Genomic DNA, 22,535 nt, shown 5'->3' on the forward strand with positions numbered 1-22,535 from the left:
ACTTGGAAATAAAGGATGTCTGCTTATCCTGATTTAATGTCATATTGAATCATTGTCTGATAGATCCATGCAGACATTGTTTAATTCTCCAGGGGAATATATCTTGATTTGTCATATCATTTACTATTGATTAGGGTCCAGACTCTATCAAGTTACATGGTGACTATCAGATTTTTGTCTGCTAGAGATTAAATAATTCTGTACAGAGAAACAATAACCCCAAATGTCATGTTTTTATTGCATCGTTGGACCTAAACCATTTTGTATCTAACCTAGCAATCTTTTCTTCCTTGCCTTAAATGCATTTTGAACCAGCTCTACCACCATGCTGGTTCTCTTGTCAAGGAGTTAAATAAGTCTTTAACATGTGCTTAGTCTGTATTTGTAGAATTGTCATGTTTTAACATTTCTTTTTTTTTTTTCTTATTTTTTTGGGGGTGGGGTTGGTTAAGGGGAAGGGGGGGTGCAGAGGAAGAAGGAGAGATAAAATCTTAAGCAGGCTCCCCACCCAGTACCAAGTCCAAGATGTTGTTCAATCTCAAGACCCTGAGGTCATGTCCTGAGTGGAAATCAAGATGCTTAATGGACTAAGCTACGCAGGTGCTCCCATATTTTAACACTTTAGAGATAGTATTTTAGCAGCTTTGAGGACCACACCACCGAGATATCCCAGTAAATGATGAAGCTCAAGTTAAGAAAGGTAATATTTAGGTTGTTAGTATTTTTGTTTGATTGTCAGACTATTTGTGAGCTCAAATCAAATTTTTAAATGTGCCCACTGTAAGAGAGAGCAACTCTGAGATCTGGGCCACTCACGTTTTGTGATTCTGAGTTTACTTGGCTAATGCAATAGTAGTGAAGTGTCAAGCTATTGTCCAGGTGTTTGGAGGTGAGAAAACCCTATTCCTCTTGGTGTGTGAATTTCAAATATTTTACTACACCTGTGTGTATTAATAAAGTAAATTATAAAGCTTTGTAAAGGAGCTCTGTTCTGATTGTGTTATAGATACTAACAAGGCCTTACATAAATCTAATATCACCAAAATCCCTCGAAAATAAACTAAATTTCTAATTCTTCAAACGTACTATCACCCATTCCCCAAATTGATGAACAAACCACTAGTGAACTCAGAAACTGCTAGCTCAGAATGCTTTTTATAGGAAACCCCAAGTTCCTATAATCAAAGTGATTCCTGGGACATATGAGACTTGTTTAATCACTTTGGTTTAAAAGCAGCTGTATATCTGCTCCCTTGTTTTCTCTATGTAGAGTACACTATGAGAAAACATGTCATAATAGATCCCTATTTGTTTTCTCATGAATAGACTATTTAATCTCAATTCCCCAAAAGCCTTATATTGGTTTACTGATCAGAGAAGCCAACATATTTCCATATAAGGCTTTGGGTTATGAAAACTATAATATGATGTATTCAAGTAAGCAGTTATAATTCTGATAAATTTTTACTTTGGCAGTGTTTATGTTTTATAGTGCATCTTACACATAACTTTCAAGACCTTTAGTTAACATTAAGAACTGAATACACTGGTAAGTTGAGTTAATGAATAATCTTTGGCTATCTGGATAATTTCTAATAGGACAGAATACTATAAGATTGGCCAGAAAACATATACATTGTGTATGTATTTACATATACATGTAAATAATACAAGTATACATACCTATATACACACACAGGTTTGCTTCCTATTACAATATGTTGTAACATGGCTCTACCTTGAGGTCATGTTAAGCAGGGTTTCTCAACGAAGGTACTACTGGAATTTTGGACCCATAATTCTTTGTTGTGAAGCACTATCCTATGTACTGGATAATATTATATACATCCCTGCCCTTTACCCACAAGACACCATCAGCACAGCCCACTGCCCTCCACGTCATAATAATCAAAAATGTCTCCAAAACTGGCAAATATCCCTTGGAAGAAAAACTGAGAACTACTTCATTAATGAAGGTGTTCATTTTTGCCACATTAACAATGTGGTAAAATGATCCCTCTGACTATTGGAAGTCATGCTTGATTTACTCTGAGTTTCTAAAATGCTCAAATGCAACAGATCTATCCCCATCCTCCCACTCTGCTCTCTCTGTAAAGTGGAAGTTAGTTAATTCAGTTAAGAGTTAAAATTAAAATGGGTGATTAAGACGGTAGGGACTAGAGTGGCAGAGAAATTACACTGTGTTTAAAAGGTAATGGAGAGTTTATTAAGGGAAAAGTATTTTGTCCTAAAATTAAGTCTGCTGTTCTGGAATATGAATGACGATAATGAAGGTTCAAACTTGAATGGCTAGATAACATGTAGAAGGACTGAAGGTTCAAAGTTGAATGGATAGATTACATGGTAAAAGGAATGCAGAAAATGGTTTTGTTGCCTTGGTTTGTAATAAATATGAATAATGAGCCTAAATGTAAGCAATGACTTATGTTCACAATTTGGCAAAGTTGGCACAGTTTTGATAAAATAATTCACATTTAGAAAAAAAGAAAGAATTCTGTTAATCCTTCATGGCCAAACGTTATGTTAGCACAGAATTAGAATTTGTCTTTCTTTCCATTAAAATTGATCTTTCCTTTAAAATTGGAGTATTTGATCTACTCTTAACAAGGAGCTAAAATTGGAGTATTTAATCTACTCTTAACAAGGTTATTATGTATCATCTATGTACTCTGTTCAGATACCAGAGATTCTATGTCTCACCAGAATAACTTATTGTGCTTTGGCTGATTTAGTCATGTCCTTGATTTTTTTGTTGTTGTTGTTGTTTGGTTTTTTTAATCCTCACTGAAGGAGCTAACATCCTGATAACTTCTTCTGTACTTAATTTAATACACTCCATTTTCATTTTGATTAATAAGTAGTCTAGCTAAAACTATCCATGTACTCAGGCATCTGATTCTTTTAAGGAATGGCCCATCTTCCTCTATTTTCATTTTTGTTTTTTCAATATTAGATTCTAAAATTAGGTAACAAGGGGAGCCTGGGTGGCTCGGTGGATTAAAGCCTCTGCCTTCGGGCTCAGGTCGTGGTCCAGGGTCCTGGGATCAAGCCCCACATCAGGCTCTCTGCTCAGCAGGGAGACCGCTTCCCTCTCTCTCTGCCTGGTTCTCTGCCTACTTGTGATCTGCGTCTGTCAAATAAATGAATAAAATCTTTTAAAAAAAATAAAAATAAAATAAAATTAGGTAACAAAATGTCAGGTGTCTTTTTTTAACTGAGGTGTAACTGACATACAATACTAATTTAGTTCAGGTGTACACCATGATTGTGACTTGTGTATACATTGCAAAATGATCACCACAATAAGTCGAGTTACCATCTGGCACCTTATAAAGTTTATAAAATGTTATTGACTCTATTTTCCATGTCGTACATTATATCCCCATGACTATTTATTTTACAACTGGAAGTTTGTTTTTCTTAATCCCCTTTGCCCCTTCACTTCCCCTAACCACCTTCTGTTCAGGCAACCAGGAATCTGTTCTCTGTATTTGAGTCTTGGTTTTGCTTTGTTTTGTTTATTGTTTTGTTTTTTAGATTTTACATCTAAGTGAAATCATGTAATAATCATCTTTCTCTGTCTGACTTATTTCACCTAGTGTAATACCTTCAAGGTCCACCTGTGTTGTCACAAAGGGTAAAATAACATTTTTTTTTTTAATGCTCAGCAGTATATATAAACCACATCTCCTTTATCCACTTACCCATCAGTGAACACTTTGGTTTTTCCAGATCTTGGCTATTATAAATAATGCTGCAAGGAACATAATGGTGCATGTATCTTTTCAAATTCTTGTTTTTATTTTCTTTGGGCATATACCCAGTAATGGAACTGTTGGATCATATGGTATATCTAGTTTTAGCTTTTTGAGTAATCTCCATACTGTTTTCTATAGTCGCTACAACAGTTTACATTCCCACCAATAGTGCATGAGGATTTTTTTTCTCCACATTCTCACTGACATTTGTTATTTCTTGTATTTATGATACTAACCATTCTGACAGGTATACTAGGGGTGATATCTCACTGTGGTTTTGATTTCCATTTCCCTGATGATGAGTGATGTTGAGCATCGTTTCATATATCTGTTGGCCACCTGAATGTCTTCTTTGGAAAAATGTCTATTCAAATCCTTTGCTTATTTTTTAATCAGATTGTTTGGGTTTATTTTGTTGTTGTTGTTGTTGTTATTGTTATTGAGTTGCATGAGTTCTTTATATATTTTGGGTATTAACCATTTAAAAGATCCATGATTTGCAAATACCTTCTCATTTCAGTAAGCTGCACTTTTTTGTTGTGGTTGACAGATTTGCTTCACTCTGTAAAAGCTTTTTAGTTTAATGTAGTTCCATTTGTTTTGCTATGGAGTCAGGAAGCCCTGACTTTCCAGTGTCGGCAGATGCTATAGCCCCTGGCCCCCGCCTGTTCCAGGAAGGTGGTGGGAAGGTTCTGCCTCTGAGCCTACCCACCTCTGCCATGTAGAGAGTGCAACAATAGCATCAGTCCATGCCTCCATCTCTGGGGGGGGCATCTCACCCAGCTTCTCCCCCTCCAGCCAATGCCACAGCTCAGCAAATGAATCACCTTCACATATAATTTAGGTGCTTTTCAAACTGCTGGGGTTTTTGCTGGGTCTCAGGGTGAGTGACACTGCATATAATCTCTTCAAGAGGAGAATCTCAGTTTCCTATAGCACTTTGGGATTCCTCCCCTGCATATCAGCTCCATTGGTTTTCCAGGCCAATCATTCTGGGAGCTCATCTTTCTGGTGCAGATCTTAGGGCCGGGGTGCCTGAAGTAGGCACTGACCCCTTGGGCCTGCTGTCTGTTGAAATTCCTTCCTAATGTGTTGGTGTGCTAGAGATGGGGGTTTTTTGGTCAGACCTTATCCCAGGTCTCCAACCCATCTCAGTGTCGTCTTTTTATCCTTTGTTGTGGAGAAGAGTTCATCTAGTTTTCCATCTTTTTCAGAGGGAAATGATCTATATATAGCTATAAATTTGGTGTGTACGTGGGAGGAGGTGAGTTCAGGGTCTTCCAACACCACCATCTTGGACACCCTCTCTCAAAGTGTCTTTTATACCTAAACTACCTAAACTACCTAAGGACTCCTGAGAAATCACAAAATTTGGGGTTTTATTTAACTAATGTATTAATGTCCTGTTGCCACTGTAACAAATCAGTGCAAACTTAGCGACTTAAAATAACACAGATGTACTCCTTTACAGTTCTTAGGATCAGACGCCAAAAATGAGCTTCAGTAGGCTAAAATCAAGATATTGGAAGGTATGTTTCTTTCTGGAGGCTCTGAGGGGAGAATCCATTTTCTTACTTTTCTCAGCTGCTAGTGGCTACCTATCTTGCTTGGCGTGTGGCTTCTTCTTTCATCTGCAAAGCCCATCATCAATTCCATCATTCCATTACATTCTCTTCTCTTATCTCTTATAACCCTAATGATCATATTGGGCAGACCTGGAATAATCTCCCAGTTCCTTAATTGAATCATGTCTGTGAAGTACCTTTTTTCATATAAAGTAACATATTCAAAGACTCCACAGATTAGGACATGAAGATCTTTGGTGGACATGTTATTCAGTCTGTCACACCTTATTTAAAACAGATTATGAGAGGGGAGTCTGTCTGGCTCAGCTGATGGACTCTTGATCTCAGGATTATGAGTTTGAGGCCCATGGTGGGTTTAGAGATTACTTTAAAAAATAAAATCTTTTAAAAAAAAAAAAAAGATGGGGCACCTCAGTGGTACAAGCAGTTAAGCCTGCAAATCTTGGTTTCAACCCAGATTGTGATCTCTCTCTCTCAAGTAAATAAATAAATCTTAAAAAAAAAAATTTTTTTTTAAGAGTACGAGAAATAGTTACGTTTTCTGGTAAACTCGTATTTCTTGAGTAGCACTATATCAATATAAAAGTTATAGGGAAAAGTTGTCAAAGAAGGTCAGCTTTCCCTGGGTTAATTTTGTACAAGTAAAACATTACTAAAATAAATAATTTTGTATATGTAACAAATCCACTGGATGGCATCTAAAACAAACAGGTCAGGTAAGTTTTTTAATGATTCATAGAACCCATGATATTACAATGTGGCACAACCATGCAACTATTTAGTCAACTTTCAATCTGATGTTTAAATCATAAAATACAGGTTTATAAAATAACAATAAACAATATCTAAGGGTAAATAGCATTTCTCCAAAAAACAGGCATGATGCAAGTGTATGTCAATGTAGCTTAGGTAAAATGTATTTATATGTCATCTCCCTTTTATGTTCCAGTTCACTAAACAAAGTCTTACTAAAATCTTCTGTTCTACCTGGAGTACATTACTACATATTAGAATATGATATGTTCTTTTTACTTAAGAGCATTTATCTCTAAATTTCACATGCTTTTTTTCTATTTATTTTTTTCATTTTAACAGTATTAGCTTTAGTGTTAAGAATATTCTCTCTTTATCCAGATTTGCACTTTTCCAAGGCAGATTGAAAGATTTTGAAGATTTATCAATGACTCTGCTACCCATATATGTTCTTATACCAGAGGGAACACTGGTGAAATCCTTATGGAAGAATTATGTAATATATATAATCCAACAGAGAACTTCACTCCCCTTTATTCTGTGTATTTGTTATTGAAACAAATTAGCTACATTCATTCAGCCTTACCATCAACTTGTGGTTTTTGCTTTTCCTTCTTTGTCTGAAGACTAATTAAGACTCCAGACAGAAATTAACTCTGAAAAACCCAGTCTTAGAGCCTTATAGAAAGAACTGAACCAGGTACTGTTCACTATATCACTACTGATATTTCTTTCTTTAACTATTGATAATTCAAGACATATACTCATGGGAACAGGCTTTGGAGCTTCACTTAACATTACTTAGTCAACCATGAAACTGTCCTGGAGAACTGATCCGGGGCATCTTAGATGCTTTTGAGTTCAGAAGCAAATGACTCCCAGGAAAATCATTCTGCCGAACCAATATCCAGTAGAAAAAGACTTAAGTAAAAGTAGGATGTGCTAAACTAATAAAGGAAATGTCATGTGGCATTTTGCAGGGGGGAATATTTTTGGAATTACATTGGTCTACATGTTCTATTTTCTCATACATATATAAGGAAGTTCTTTATCGTTAAAAATCTATAATTCTCAAATTACGCTTTTGTAAACTGAAATTGAAATTTAATATTCTTTAAGTAGTATCTGGTTCTCACAATTCTAAATTTTAAAATTCTGGTCTTCAGAATTCAGGAACAAATACTTTAATTGAATCTCCTTTTCATAGCAATGTAGGTTTTTGCATAAAGCCAGTACAAATTTATCCTTCTTTGTACATAAAAAAATCATTTAACAAATATTTATGAGTCCATACCTAGAGTATCATACTTGAGAATAAAGCACATTTAGTGAGCTTTGACAAGCCCATCATTAAGGAACAAGCATTGTACTTCATGTGTGGAACCAGTGCCCACAAATCTTTCTTAGGAAATGGTCTGGTACCTGTCCTATGGCTGTCAGGTTCCTAGATTTAATAGCAATGAAGATCAGGAATCTCAGCAGTTTGTGGAGACTTTAAGGAGACAAGAATTTAGCCTAATGTATAGATACTACAGGAGAAAACTGTGGACATTAATTTCTTAGGCTTGGTTTTCTAGAGTCAAAACACAAGAACCAATAAGAATTTTTGCTGAATAATTGGAATAATTGAAAATGCCACCTGAGATTCCTTCTAAAACTTCTAGACTGAAGATAATTCTCTGGGCTTGTCATCGTTCAGCACCTGTAAGACTAGGTTCACTAATACATTCAGAGGCTCATATCTTTAATTAAGACTTCTTACTAAAGCTATGTAAATTAATCAGGCCAGAACACAAAGTGATAGCCTCTTTTTTGTGTGATCAAAAATAATCCTTAGAGACTTAATGATAACTTGAAAACTTCCCTGTCCTGTATATCTTTTGTTCTGGTATTTTTTTTTTTTGAAAGGTAAAATCATAACGCTCATACAAATGTGAAATGAATACATAGCAATATTTATTTAATGTATGAGAGAATAACAACATATTCCAATAGTGTCAAAGAAAAATTTAAAGACCAACATATAGGGGCACCTGGGTGGCTCAGTGGGTTAAGCCTCTGCCTTCGGCTCAGGTCATGATCCCAGGGTCCTGGGATCGAGCCCCGCATCGGGCTCTCTGCTCAGCGGGGAGCCTGCTTCCGCCTCTCTCTCTGCCTGCCTCTCTGCCTGCTTGTCATCTCTCTGTCAAATAAACAAACAAACAAACAAATAAATAAATAAAAAGACCAACATATATGTAGACAAGAAGGACACTAACGTAGAGTTACAAATAAATGCAAATTGGCTTCTTTTGGTAGAGGGGTTGGTGAGGGGAAATCAATTGTCTCTCCACAAGACAGAATTCATTTGCATGTTTATAGATAGAGTCATTTGCATTGCTAGTTATTAAAACTAACAGAGTTGTAAGTAGCTCAAAGTCAATGAAAGGTAGAGATAAACCTGAAGGGTACACTAGAATGGATACTTAATCATCACTGATTTATATATTTAGCCCATTTCAAGTCTTTCAGAATTTTTTCTGACACCTATGACATCCCATTTTCCCTCTTTTTGTAGAAGGCTTCTGAGCTCACTTATGGAGTGTGGATTGGTTCCTCCTCCCTTTCCCCTGAAAAGACTTCCTTAACCATATTAGTCCTAAGAAATCCCAATAGGAGTACTTCCTTCCCACTAATTTCTTCACAGCTGAGCACAGTTCCCCAGGGACTACCTCGACAGTCTCACATACCCTTCCTCTGAGGCTCCAGTTGGCTGGCTCCTTGGGGAACGCTGAGCCTCAAAAGAAAATATTGACATGAAGTAATAAACGCTTTAAAGGCAGCTTATGTCTCCATTGGTGAAAAAGAATGAAACTCAGTGTTATTTTAATAATTTAGCCCCATCCAAGGGCTATCCAATTAGACAAGCACCCTAAGAGTTGGGCCACTCAAAAGTACATGGTGTGCAGGCTGGGGAGAGAGGAAGACCCTGGCAGTTCAGGAGCCTGGCCTTTTCTCCAAGCTTTCCCTAAGAAAAGAACCTTCTGTCTCTGCCCTAAGGCACTTCCTTTTGTTCTCTGTAAACTATTTCAAGAGCTACCATCTATTTCAGTGATGTTAGGCTCTAAAGGCAAGGTTTGAAGTCAAGGCATCTTGGTTAGAGTCACTCCTTAAAGGCATCACATAGATATATGCAAATATATGCAAATAGCCACACAATGGATTAATTAAAGTAAAATCTAGTAGTCTTAAATAGACACCAAATAATAGTCCTAAGAGAGGCAATTAAATCTATTGTTTACAACCACTCTTTTGTTAGCTGATTTTTTTTTTCCCAAAATTAAGAGGCAAATCATTTTCTTTCCTACTCTGATAGAAAGGCAAAAAACATTGCATTTATTATCTCCATCATTGTTGTCCAGAAAAATATAGATGAACAATGTCCATTAACAAGAGGAAAAAATAATTCGGAAATGGGGTCACGCTAAGAAGACTTTCAGAGTCTGACCACTCACCAATTCAACCTCATCTCCTCCCTCAACTCCCCCACTCCCCCACCCCTACCAAATGTCAGCCCCCCATATACTGAACTTCTGGCAGTCCCACCATCCCATCATCTCCCAATCCCCCCCGCAGTGCTTCCATGCTATTCCCTCTGCTAGGAGAAAGAACACAGAGCCTGCCTTCAGGAACACCCAACGCAGTCAGGGGAAACGACAACCAGCAGGCAATTATGTAACCCAACATGCTCAGTGCAGCAATGGAAATGTGAACAGAGCATGATAGGAGCATGAACAGAAGCACCTATGGCAGGCAGGTGGGTGGTCAGAGAAGATCCTAAAAGATATCACACTTGAGCTGAGGACTAAAGGAAGTATAATTGCTAGAAAGGACACCTAAAGTAGAAGATTTTATAATCTGTATTTGGAAGAGCTACAGGGAGTTTTGGGTGTGAATGGTATGAGATGAAGGGCTGGGTTGGCCATTGTTATAAGATAAACTGAGGCATGTTAAACTTTTAAGAGTCTATCTGAGCAATTCCAATCAGGCAGCAACAAACTGGAAGCAGTTAAGAGCACACTCCACCTATAGAAGCTCAGGCAGAGACTTTTATAGAAAAAAGGCAGAAGTGAAGTAAGGAAATTATTAATAACTTATTGCATAAAGCCTAGTTGGCTGTTTGTGACTGGTTATCCTTGGGTTTTGATTGCATAACCTTGAGGCATTTATAGGCTTAAATTTTTGTTTTCTTATAGACCACAACGTCTTTAGTGCCACCTCAATCTAATGGCCTCTTTGTGTAATTAGCCTAATACCATAATACGGAGGTTGCACTTATTTCATCCACTAGGGAGAAGGGAGCCACTGAAGAGCTTTCACTGGGTGATAGGATAAACTTCTCTTCTAGGATCCAGCCTCCTGTCCGCATCTTCACAGAAGGAGAAAGAGCAATGTGTTAAGAAAATGATACCAAGTTCAAAGGCTGTTGATGAAGTCCCAGAACCTAAGTCAGGTTCGGTGGGGTGAGGTTCGGAGCTGACGACTAAAGAAAGAATTCTTAAGACATCTTTGGTGCAAAATGGTGGTTTATTAAAGCACGGGGACAGGACCCATGGGCAGGAAGAGCTGCTGCCCTGGGTTGTGAGGAGTGGCTGGTTATATACACAGGAGTCGGGTAGGTGAGGACAAAGAAGTGTTCAGAAGGGCTATTGGGGCAAAGAATACTATCAGGATATTGAAGGCTTAGTTGCTATCAAGTAAAGACAATTGAGAGTCTCCTGGTGGAATGTTACATTCCTGCTATCAAGCATCCTTGTTAATGAGATTTAGGTCTAGAAGAAATTTAACTTTATGTACTTTTCCTTCTACCTCTGCCTCCTTCCGTTTTTTATGGAGGGGAGGGTGACATTAGGGCTTGAGGAACTGAGTTCTGTGTCTTTGGAAATTGGGCTATTGATAAGGTAACTTCTTTGTTGTAATCTCAAGGACATTTGCAAACCAAGGGAGACTCCTGTCTTGCAGGATTGTGATCTCAGCAAGTTAACTATTTATCATTTTATGGCAGTCAGGGGTGCCTGAGGAATGCTACACATATGGAGGGGAGCGGATGAAGGGGGGGGTGCAAGGCGCCAGCTCTTGCTTTGTCCCTCAGCCAGCCTCCTGCTCCCTCATCACTGTTACAGTAATACTTGGGAGAGACTGTGGTGGCTTTCATTAAGGCAGTTGCTGTGGTCAAGAGAGGGGGGCACATTTTAAAGATATTAAGGATGGAGAGATTTAACTGGACTGATGATTAATTAGAATATGAACAGTGCTAGGATAAGAAAGAACTAGAAGTTAACTCCCAGGTTTTGTGCTTGGAAGTTCTGTAGATATCGGTGTTCTGCACTGAGGTAGAGGTAGAGGACGGGAAGATATTGAGCAGTATAGTAAATGTATTGAGAAATAAGGACTTGATGTCCAAGAAGCAGATGGAGTGTGAGCTTAGTAATAGTGGAAACATAAGAGATTAGTTGCCAACACAGGAAAAAAAAATAATGGTGGCCAAAGTAGGGCAGTGACATCAAAGATTTAGAAGCGATATATTCTAGATATATTTAGGAAACAAATTCTTTTTCTCCCTTCATTCTCTAACCATTCAAATACTAGTCACTGGCCCAAGACTATGTTAATTGTCTTTTTTATGAAATGAGTAACCACAAGCCCCAAAATTTTGGATGCTGAAGACTTTGGCTTGTATTATCAATATCTTTTTCAATTCTGATATCTAGAGCTTTCTTAAAGTTCTTACAAGAAATAGATCAAAGCCCTCCCATTTCATGGGCACAATGGGGTGATTTACCCAAATTGCATTACCAGTTGGCAGCAGACCTACAGTCAGATGCCCTTCTAATACTGTACCTTTCCACCACACTCTACTACTGCTGACCTTTCAACCTGGTATTTACTTCTAAGTATTTAACACAGCCTTCTAAAAGTATACAGAACATCAAGAAGCCACACTTGAAGCCATCCGACCTTATCCCCCAAGGTACATTAGAGCTCAGATCATGAAATGAATAGTTACTTACTTATGCAGAATCAATATATTCCCTGGCTAAGATGAGTGATTGTTTTTGGAAAGAACATAAAAGAGATCTAGAGTGAGTGCCACTGACAGATAGAAAAGCAAAGCTGGGGAAGGGGACACCTACAATAGAACAGAGAGAAAAGGCCGGCTTCAGTCAGGCCAATCCCTCAAATTCACAGCATGGCTCACCCCAGGGAAGAGTGGAGACATGGAATTAATATAAGACCTTGAGACTAATAACCTGGAGATGGAAATATTCAGGAAACCCCAATTTCTAATCTGGGTCCCCACATTCTAAGTGTCCTCTGAGTTTGGATCAACATCTTCATCAAACAATTTTTAATTAATTAAAATTATATTTATGTCCCAAGTTGGGAGTTGACATCCACCCAAGAACTTGATATTCCAATGGAAAACTTATAATCAAAAGGGTAATGTGGTCTTAGATTAGGGTAAAAACCACATAATGTGTATAGTTTACCCAAATCCCTAAAATGGGTCAGGTTTATTCAAATTATTTTATCATGAAGTGAGAAAATGAAACAGCCGTATGAATATAATGAATCTAAATTGAAATGCTGTATTCTTTATGAGCCACTTCTCCTTTCAAACTATGTCAAGAACAAGTGTTCGCTAAATGCATTCCTTTTAGAAGCTGTCTTAATGTGGAAGTGAAATACTGTATATACTCGCTATTTCCATGGTAACTATTTTCTTACTAAATGAAAATAGCATAATCAACATTTAAAACTTTCTATTTCCTGAAGCATTCCTCTTGTGTGAATGTGTTTTATACATAAGTTACATGCAGTGTCTCCCCCTTTTCTTTTTCCTTTTTTTTTTTTTTTTTTTTTTGAGAGTGAGAGAGAGAGAGAGCGAGTGCGCAAACAGGGCTCGATCTCACTACCCTGAGATCATGACCTGAGCAAAAATCAAGAGTCGGACAATTAATCAACTGAGCCATCCAGGCACCCCTATTTTCTCCTTTTAATTAAAAGTAATTTTGTTAAATTTGGCAGCTATGTATAGGAAGAATGATATAGTATATTTGTTGCTCGGTTGTTTATGAGATATACTGCTTTCAGATTTAAATATATTGCTATAATAACTGACATATTTCTTTTCTAAAAGTGTTAGAATTCAGAGCTTTGAAAAAGATAATCCAGTTAGTATATGTCCTAGATGCGTTTGGTAAACACTACAAGAAATGTTTCATCTGTGCTAAAAAAAAATAATTTTTAGAAAAAGATTAAATCCTATCTCTCATACAGATAAGAAAATGAATATGTGTTTAAAAATTTTATTTCACTTATTATAAAAGAAGTAGGTCATAAAGGTTCTCTCTGTGAACAAACCTTGGTCAAGTTCCTCTGAGCCCTGTGCTCAACTAGGCCTCAGCCTCAGGCCTTAGTCCATCATGCCCCAATGTCTTCTAGTTCCCGGTGTTGGCAGGGGAACAACTGTACTTTCTAGTTCTCTTTGTCTTTTGCAGCCAGTTAGGCATCAGCTCTCTCTGCTCTGCAAAGTCCGTTACCACCTGTCCATCTGTTTCCTGACCTTCAGAATTTGATTCATGTCTCCAATCAGCAGTCTACTTTCCTGTTCTTTCTGTCCTTGTAGTTCATTCCTACACATTCCTTTACTGTCATTCAAAGGAGCTTTGAGAAGAAATAGAGACAAATGTCTGTATTTAATTTATATGTTTAAACAGCTTTTTGATGATTGATCAGTACTCTTTATATTTTTAAGACCTCAATTTTTTTCTGTCCCACATTTTGCAAATTTTCCCTCAATTTGATATTTACTTTCTAATACTGAATATAATGTTTTTTTGATGTACAGAACTTTTCTGTTAATGTAGCAACACCTACCAGTCTTCATAGTAACACTTTAAAAAGCCCTCTGCACACAAAAGCGAGACAAACATTTATTTAGAGTGATTTCTAGTTCACCTAAAATTCAATTGGTTTGTTTTTGACTTACCTAGTTTTAGGTTCTGGGTGAGTTATTTCAGAATGGTTATTTGTGTCTTGCTTTGTTTTGTTTGAACTTGCAGTGTACTACAATTTTAAGTTGTTGGGCACATTTCTATACTTAAAAATCACTTTCGATACAAATAACACCCCTCCAAACACGGAACACTTTCCAGAACATGTAGTCTGAAGAAATTTTAAGACTCATGCCTTGTCCTACCCCAACTCTCATATCCAAAGAAAATGCCAAACTATTGCTAAGTGTACTTAAAATAAGCTAGTTTTTCTTGCGATGAATGCATTAATATTTTTCTTTAACTTCCAAAGTTACCAACTAAAGTAACTTTACAGCCTCAAAGGTCACTTTCAGTTCAAAGAGAGAACTAAATCCCAGCCCTAAAATACTTCATAGTCATCATGAGTAGAATGGGCAGTTCACAGTTGCCAGAAACAATTCTGTCACCCAACTTGTTTTAGAAAGGAGCACTAAATGAATCCATTGAGTATATGATTAAATTGTTGTTAGATAATGACATCCCTCCAATAGCTGACAGAATTTGAAGGAAAATTTGTTTTCTCTATTCACAATATTCTGACACCAAATGTGTGGGGTTTACCCTCACATTAAGTAATTTCCCAACTGGACACCCAGGGGGTATCCTACAATCCAATTCTGACACTAACTACACACCTAGAGTTAAAGCAGACCCCACAAGTTAAGGGCTCAGTTCCAAAAGATGACTCTACTTCAGACACCAGTCACAAATCCTAATTGCCAACTGTACTGCTGACCAATTGGCTATAAATTGAAGATTCCCTACATCCCCTCCTCATATTGAATAATATGCTGTAACTGCTCACAGAATGCAGGAAAATATTTATGTTCCTTTTTATTATAAAACATACAGATGAATAGCTAGATAGAGATACCTAGGGAGAGGACTAGAAAAATTCTGAGTTTGAGAGTTTCTGTCCCATGCAGTTTCAGTGCTTCACCTGCCTGGCCCAGGGATGCCATCACCAAACCAGGAATTCTACAACCCTTATTTTTTAGGAGTTTGGGGGAGGTTTCATTACATACGCATGATTGAGGAAACAATTGGCCATTGATGATTAAATCAATCCCCAACCCCTCTCCAGGTCCAGGAGGCTGGTGGATGGGGCTGAAAAATTCTAATTACTTGGTAGGTTCCTTTGGCAGCCTGCCCTCATCCTCCAAGAGTAACTTCAATAGCATAAACTTAGGTATAATTGAAAGGTTTTTACTGTGAATAACAAAAGATACTCCTCTCTTCCCTGTCTCTCAGAAAATTACAAGGGTTCGGGGAACTCTGTGCCAGGAACCAGGGAGAAGACCAAATATATAGCTCATTATATCACAATATCCTGGGATGTGAAACAAACACTAAGTTGAAACAATTTTAAGAGGTACAATGAAAACATGTCAGAGACTACTTCAAATAAGGACAGTTGACACACTTAATGACTCATGCATGAATGAAACAAGCCCTTCACATCTTTTCTCCAGGCATAATCCCTTAATGATCTGATTGGGGACTATTAAATCATTAGAGATAGGATGACAAGCATGCTTCACATCCCTTTGAAACATTCCAGCACTATGCATGCTCTCTGAAGTGTCTACGGACAGTTAAAGGGAGGAAAGCACTAGTTTTCCCAAGACAATGGAAAGATTTGGGTGCTGATCAGGCAGTACATCTACAAGAGAGTCCAAAGGTAACAGGGCAAGAGATACCAATGCTAGGATACTGCTCCCTCAAATCACCAATTTACTCCTTGCGCTAAAACCTAGCAATCCAGGGAAGTAACAATGAGCAGGAAGACCACAGGGATTGACATGCAAATAAGCACTCCTGGCAACCCACACGGAATCCTGCCCAGGGAGGAATGTTTCGAGTGCTCATTTGCATGTCAGTTACCAGAAAGTATTTTCAGTTCACAGCCATTTTAAAGCCCTCCTTGTCAGAGCCTGGGAACAAGCTGAAGTGTCTGAACCAAAGTGACCAGGCAATGAGTTCCCTTCTGTAACTCATAAGAATACAGTATGTCTTCTTTGGAAACAAATATTCTCTCTCAATGCTTATCATGCAAACGGAGCAGAGTCTACCCACTAGTGTGTAATATCTCTTGTTGAAGAAAAGATCTCTGACCACATCAACCTCTTTTCTGCCTTAATCTCTGATTTCTGAGGTCATGGAGCATCCAACTGAGCTCCTCTTCTCGGAAAGAGTAATATCTCACTCTTCTGTTGTGGCATCTGCTTCCTATTTATAAAGGGTACACTTTGAGAAAAGAAATGTTTCTTTCTTTAATCCACAGCAGTATTTATTGCTTCAGGGGAATTCCAGTCTTATCCTTTGGCAAGCTCACAGCTCTCAATTTAAACAAGCAAATCAAATGCATTTTCTCTCCTTCTTATGAAAAGGCTATTGTTAGCAGGACTTTGTCTCTCAAGGATAGCCATTTTAATTATTTTAAAACAAACAAAAATTAAACAAACAAACAAAAAAAGATAATCTTAAAGTCCTGAATCTACCCTAGAAATTTCTTTCCCACAGCACCTTTGTAATCAGCACAATTCAATCAACTTCCACTATCATTGTTCTTTAAGTGACCACTCCGGGTGAGCTGTACTAGTTGTGAAGAGTATTTACTTCTAGACTCCAGCCTCAGACACTTACCAGAAAAAAATAAAAGGTGGGTCCATATGATAATGTACATTAAACACTTTCTAATACAATCTCATAAATAGAATACAGATTTCTCCTTAAGGACAGAGCACCAGAAGAACTATAGGTTGTATGATGGTGAATAGAGATATAATTTAGGATGGTGTGTTTATTAAAAACAAACAAACAAACAACAACTGGAGACCAGTTATTTTCCAAAAGAAAATCTTATTCTAGATAATGATCATTTCATTTTAGTATGAAATCAACTGCCTTCTTAAGGCAAAATCCTGCCCAAAGCCACTGTGATTTTGAACTCTAGAGAGAAATCAATCCCAACTGAAAACTGCCCTCTTCCACACAATCTTATTTTATAGGGAATACAGCTTCAAAACATGGTGTTTCCCAAATACTGGGGATAGATAGATACTATAATCAAAATAAGACAAAAAGATGGGGTTTACTATCATATATTAAATGGTGGACCTTGGCTATTTTTTTTTCCTAATTCAAAAATTTAAACACATTTCAGTGCAACATTGACTGAAATAACATAAGGATTTTTCCTCTCATTTTATTTTGGCTCCCTCTCATTGCCAATATTTCTTGGTCTGCCATGAAACAGGACTTCAGAGACAAATTACAGAAGAAATAGGATAGTTGTGAATCCCAAAGAAATGAATAGAGTTGAATGGCATGAATACATGGGGTTGGGAGAGAAACAAAGTGAACTAAACAAAGGGAAATGTCCTAATCAGAACACATCTAGAAATGTAAATCTAGTCAAGGCAGCTCAAATAGAGGTGTCACAGGATCTAGGGAACAAAAAATTCACTGGGAATGGAATATGGGCACCAAGATTGCTCTTCATTTCTCAAAGCCACATGGCTTCCCTCAATTCTACCTCTTTGCTCTGACCTCTAGTTTTCCAACTTTCTCTTCAAAACTGTTGTTTCTTCTTTTCTGAATCATTAACAGGTAGGTGGCTCTGGTTCTGCCTGGTACACATTCCCACCCTAGGTCGATAAGACTAATTATTTCAATATGAAACATTTCCTTCATTTTGATTGGCCCCATGTAGATCAAGCCTCCATCCCTTTGCAGTCAGCTCTGGTCAAGGGCAGAATCATATGGCAATAAGGTTGCCCCTTCTGGACTATATATGAAACAAGATATTTGAAATGAGGCTGTAAGAAGGTACAAAATGATAAGTGTCTATATATTCTGCAATGGAATAAACCTTGCGGATTAATACAGAAATAGCTACTTATTTATCCGGCTTAATTGTTATCTTGTGAGGCTGAATTTGAGACCACGCAGTGAAGAATGAAAATGAGACTGATGTTATAAAGTAATGAAATATGTTTCTATAAGAAATCAAACTCTCCTGAACAACCAATACATCAAAGAACATACTGGAACTTATGGGATGCAGCAAAATCAATTTTCAATAGCCAAGTTCATAGCAATGAATGCCTACATTAAGAGCAAGAAAGATTCCAAATAAAAACCTAACTCTATGCCTTAAGGAACTAAAAAGAGAAGAATAAATCAAGCCCAAAGTTAGCAGGAGCAAGGAAATAAGAAACAAAATTGACAATCCTTTAGCTAGACTAATCAAGAGGGGAAAAAGAAAGGATGCAAATCAACAAAATTATAAATGAAAACAACAACAACAACAACATTACAACTGATACCCCAGAAATTCAAAAGATCATTAGAGGCTACTTTGAACAACTGGGTGGCAATAAACTGGACAACCAAGAAGAAATGTAAAAATTCTTAAAAACATACAGTTTACCAAGATTGAATCAGGAAGAAATAGGAAATCTGAATGGACAAATTACTAGTAATGAGAGTGAATCAGGTATCAAAAATCTGCCAATGAAAAAAAGCCCAAGACCAGATGGCTTCACTGGTGAATTTTACCAAACACTTAAAGAATTAACACCAGCCTTTCTTAAATTCTTCCAAACAAATGGAAGAGGGAACAATCCCAAACTCATTTTATGAGTCCATCATTGTCCTGATACCAAAACCAGAAAAGGAAATGATTAGAAAAGAAAGCTACAGGCAGCCAATATCTCTAGGCCAATGTAAATGCAACCATTCTCAATAAAATATTAGTAAACTGAATTCAGCAGCATATTAAAAGATCATTCAACATGATCAAGTGGGATTTATTCCTGAGATTTAAAGATGGTTCAACAGGGACGCCTGGGTGGCTCAGTTGGTTGGACGACTGCCCTCGGCTCCGGTCATGATCCCGGAGTCCCAGGATCAAGTCCCGCATCGGGCTCCCAGCTCCACGGGGAGTCTGCTTCTCTCTCTGACCTTCTCCTCGCTCATGTTCTCTCTCACTGTCTCTCTCTCAAATAAATAAATAAAATCTTAAATAAAATCTTTAAAAAAATAAATAAATAAAGATGGTTCAACATATGCAAATTATCCAATGTGTTACACCGCATTAACAGAATGAAAAAAACAATCATATAATCATCTCATAGACACAGAAAGAGCATTAAACAAAATCCAACATCCATTCATGATAAAAGTGCTTAACAAATTAGGCATAGAAGGAATATATCTGTCTATAATAAAGGCTTAATGGTGAAAGGCTGAATGTTTTTCCTCTATGATCAGGAATAAGACAAGGGTGCCCATTTTCAGCATGCCTATGCAATATAGTACTGAAAATTCTAGCTAGAGTAATAAGGTAAGAAAAAGAAATAAAATATATCTAAATCAGAAAGGAAGAAGCAAAACCATCTATTTGTAGATGAATTTTATATATAGCAAAATGCTAAAAGACTCAACTTAAAAATTATTGTATCTAATTAATGAATTCAATAAAGTGGCCATATATAAAATTAACATACAAAAATCAAAAGCGTTTCTATACATTAACTGAAATTTCTGAAAAAGAAATAAAGATCTCATTTACAATGGCATCAGAAACAACAAAATACGTAAGAATAAATTTAAATAAGGAGGTGAAAAATCTCTATACTGAAAACTACAAAACACTGATGAAAGAAATCAAAGAAGACATAAATAAATGGAAAGGTATCCTGTGTTCATGGATTGGAGGAATTAATATTCTTAAAATGTCAATACTGCTGAAAGCCATTTATAGATTAAATGCAATCCCTATCAAGATTCCAAAGACATTTTTATAGAACTAGACAAAATACTGCTAAAACTTATATGAAAATGCAAAAGACCTTGCATAGCCAAAGAAACCCAATAAAGAACAAACTAGGAGGTATTACATTTCCTGATTTCAAGTTATATTATAAAGCTAGTCATCTAAGCAGTATGATACTGGCATAAAAATAGACAAATAGGCCAAGAGAACAGAATTGAGAGCCCAGAAATAAACCCAAGCATATATGGTCAACTAATATTTGACAAGGGAGCCAACAATACCCAATGGAGAAAAGACCATCTCTTTAATAAATGGTGCTAGGACAACTAGATATTCACATGTGGAAGAATCATACTAGACCCATATTTTATACCACTCACAAAAATTAATTCAAAATGGATTAAAGACTTAATTATGAAAGGACTAGAAGAAAAGAAAGGGCTAGAAGAAATCATAGGAACATAGTTCCTTGACATGGGTCTTGACAATGATTTTTGAAGATGTCACCTAAAGTACAAAATAAAAAATAAACCAATGGGATTACATCAAACCAAAAACTCCTGCACAACAGAAGAAATGACCAGCAAAGTAAAAAGACAACGTACAGAATGGGAAAACATATTTTCAAACCATATATTTGATAAGTGATTAATATCCAAACATGCAAAGAACTCATATACTTTAATAGCAAAAAAATAAATAACCAAATTAAAAAATGGGCAAAAAACCTAAGTAGATATTTCTCCAAAGAAGATATACAAAAGGCCAATAGGTACATGAAAAGAAACTCAACATGACCAGTCATTAGGGAAATGCAAATTAAAACCACAATAAATATCACCTCATGCCTATTGGTATGGCCAATCATCAAAGAGAAAAAAAAGATTAAAAAGCTGGCATGGGTGTGAAGAATGTGAAAACTTGTGCACTATTAATGGGATTGTGAATTGACACAGCCATAATGCATAACGGTATAGGGGACCCTCAAAAAGTTAAAAATAAAGCTACCATGTGATTTCACAATTCTACTACTGGGAATATATCCAAAGGTAATGAAAACACTCAAAAGATATCTGCATTCCCATGTTTATAGCAGCATCATGTACAACAGTCAAGACATGGAAACAACCTAAGTATCCATCAATAAATGAAATAATAAAGAATCTGTTATATATATATATATATATATATATATATATATATACACACACATACACACACACACACACACAGAACGGAATATTAACCATAAAAAATGAGGAAATCCTAATATTTACAACATCACTGGGCCTTGAGGGCATTATGCTAAATGAAAGTTTGACAGGTGGTGCCTGGGTGGCTCAGTCCTGTAAGTGTCTGCCTTTGGCTCAGGTCATGATCCCAGGACCCTGGGATTGAGCCCAGCACTGGGCTCCCTGCTCAGCGGGGAGCCTGCTTCTCCTTCTCCCTCTGCCTCTCCGCCTTGCTTGTGCTCTCTCTCACTCTTTCTCTCTCAAATAAATAAACTCTATCTCAAATAAGCTCTATCTCAAATAAATAAAATCTTTTTTTTAAAAAGGCAGATATAGAAAGACAAATACTGTATGATCTTACTTATATGTGGACTCTAAAAACAATCAAACTCATAGGGAAAAAAAAGATCATATTTGTTATTAGCAGAGGTGTGTGGTGGTGGGGGGAGTTGGAGGAAGGTGGTCAAAAGTTACAAACTTCCAGTTATAAGACTGATAAGTCCTAGGGATGTACTCTACAACATATACAACAAAATAACTATAGCTAATGCTCCTGGAACTTGTTAAAAGAGTAAATCCTAAGAGTTCTCATCATAAGGGAAAAAAAAACTTTATTCCTTTTTTTTTCTTCTTTCTTTTTATTGTGCATATATGAGTCTATGGATATTGGTCAGATCTATAGTGATAATCATTTCACAATATATGTAAATCAAACCATCATGCTTTCTGCCTTACACTTATACAGTGATGTATGCCAATTATTTCTCAATAAACTGGGGAAAACCATTCAGTTAATGAAGCAGCATGACAGCATTCAAAATCAAAAGCAGGATTCTCTGGAGAATAGGCATAGTGATACGGATAGGAAGACATGCATATTATCTGTTTAGAACAGAACATTAATTATAGCTTTGTTTTTTATGTAAGGTAGAAATGAAAAAGAATGCCCATGGTTACACCTTGAAGACAATAATGCCCATATGCTATGCTAAAGAAATAACTCTTTACAAAATACCATAAATAAAATAAATAATACCATTTCTATTTAAAATGATTAATCATGGGTCAGAATGAAGGCATTCTTAATGGGTGTCCACAGATCACAAATGCAGCTATCCTCAGATACAAAAACAGAAGTATAAATCTCTGATCTCTTCCAGATTACGATAATGTACTTATGAAGATAAATGAATCCATTTCTTCTATTTGATATGAAACTCCTTAAAGGTAAGAGGAAATACAGTAGGCCCCTCTCCCTTGTACCCATGGTTTTGTTTTCTAAGGTTTCAGTTACCTGCAGTCTAGAAGCAGTGACCTGCCTTCTG

The 22,535-nt window shown here is 36.8% G+C and overlaps 2 long non-coding RNA genes across 2 annotated transcripts in view; one reads left to right on the forward strand and one right to left on the reverse strand.

Moving 5' to 3' along the window:
• LOC309848597 overlaps positions 1-22,535 on the reverse strand; it is a 244,896-nt gene that overhangs the window by 131,940 nt on the left and 90,421 nt on the right. The gene's annotated exons all lie outside the window — the stretch shown is intronic.
• Positions 1-22,535, forward strand: part of LOC309848595 — a 57,764-nt gene that overhangs the window by 27,709 nt on the left and 7,520 nt on the right. The window contains exons 2-3 of the long non-coding RNA XR_014303155.1: positions 16,720-16,858; positions 22,371-22,437. This is a non-coding gene — a long non-coding RNA (uncharacterized lncRNA). The remainder of the gene's footprint in view (positions 1-16,719; positions 16,859-22,370; positions 22,438-22,535) is intronic.

The sequence above is a fragment of the Mustela nivalis genome, assembly GCF_964662115.1.
Source record: "Mustela nivalis genome assembly, chromosome: 15".
NCBI lineage: Eukaryota > Metazoa > Chordata > Mammalia > Carnivora > Mustelidae > Mustela > Mustela nivalis.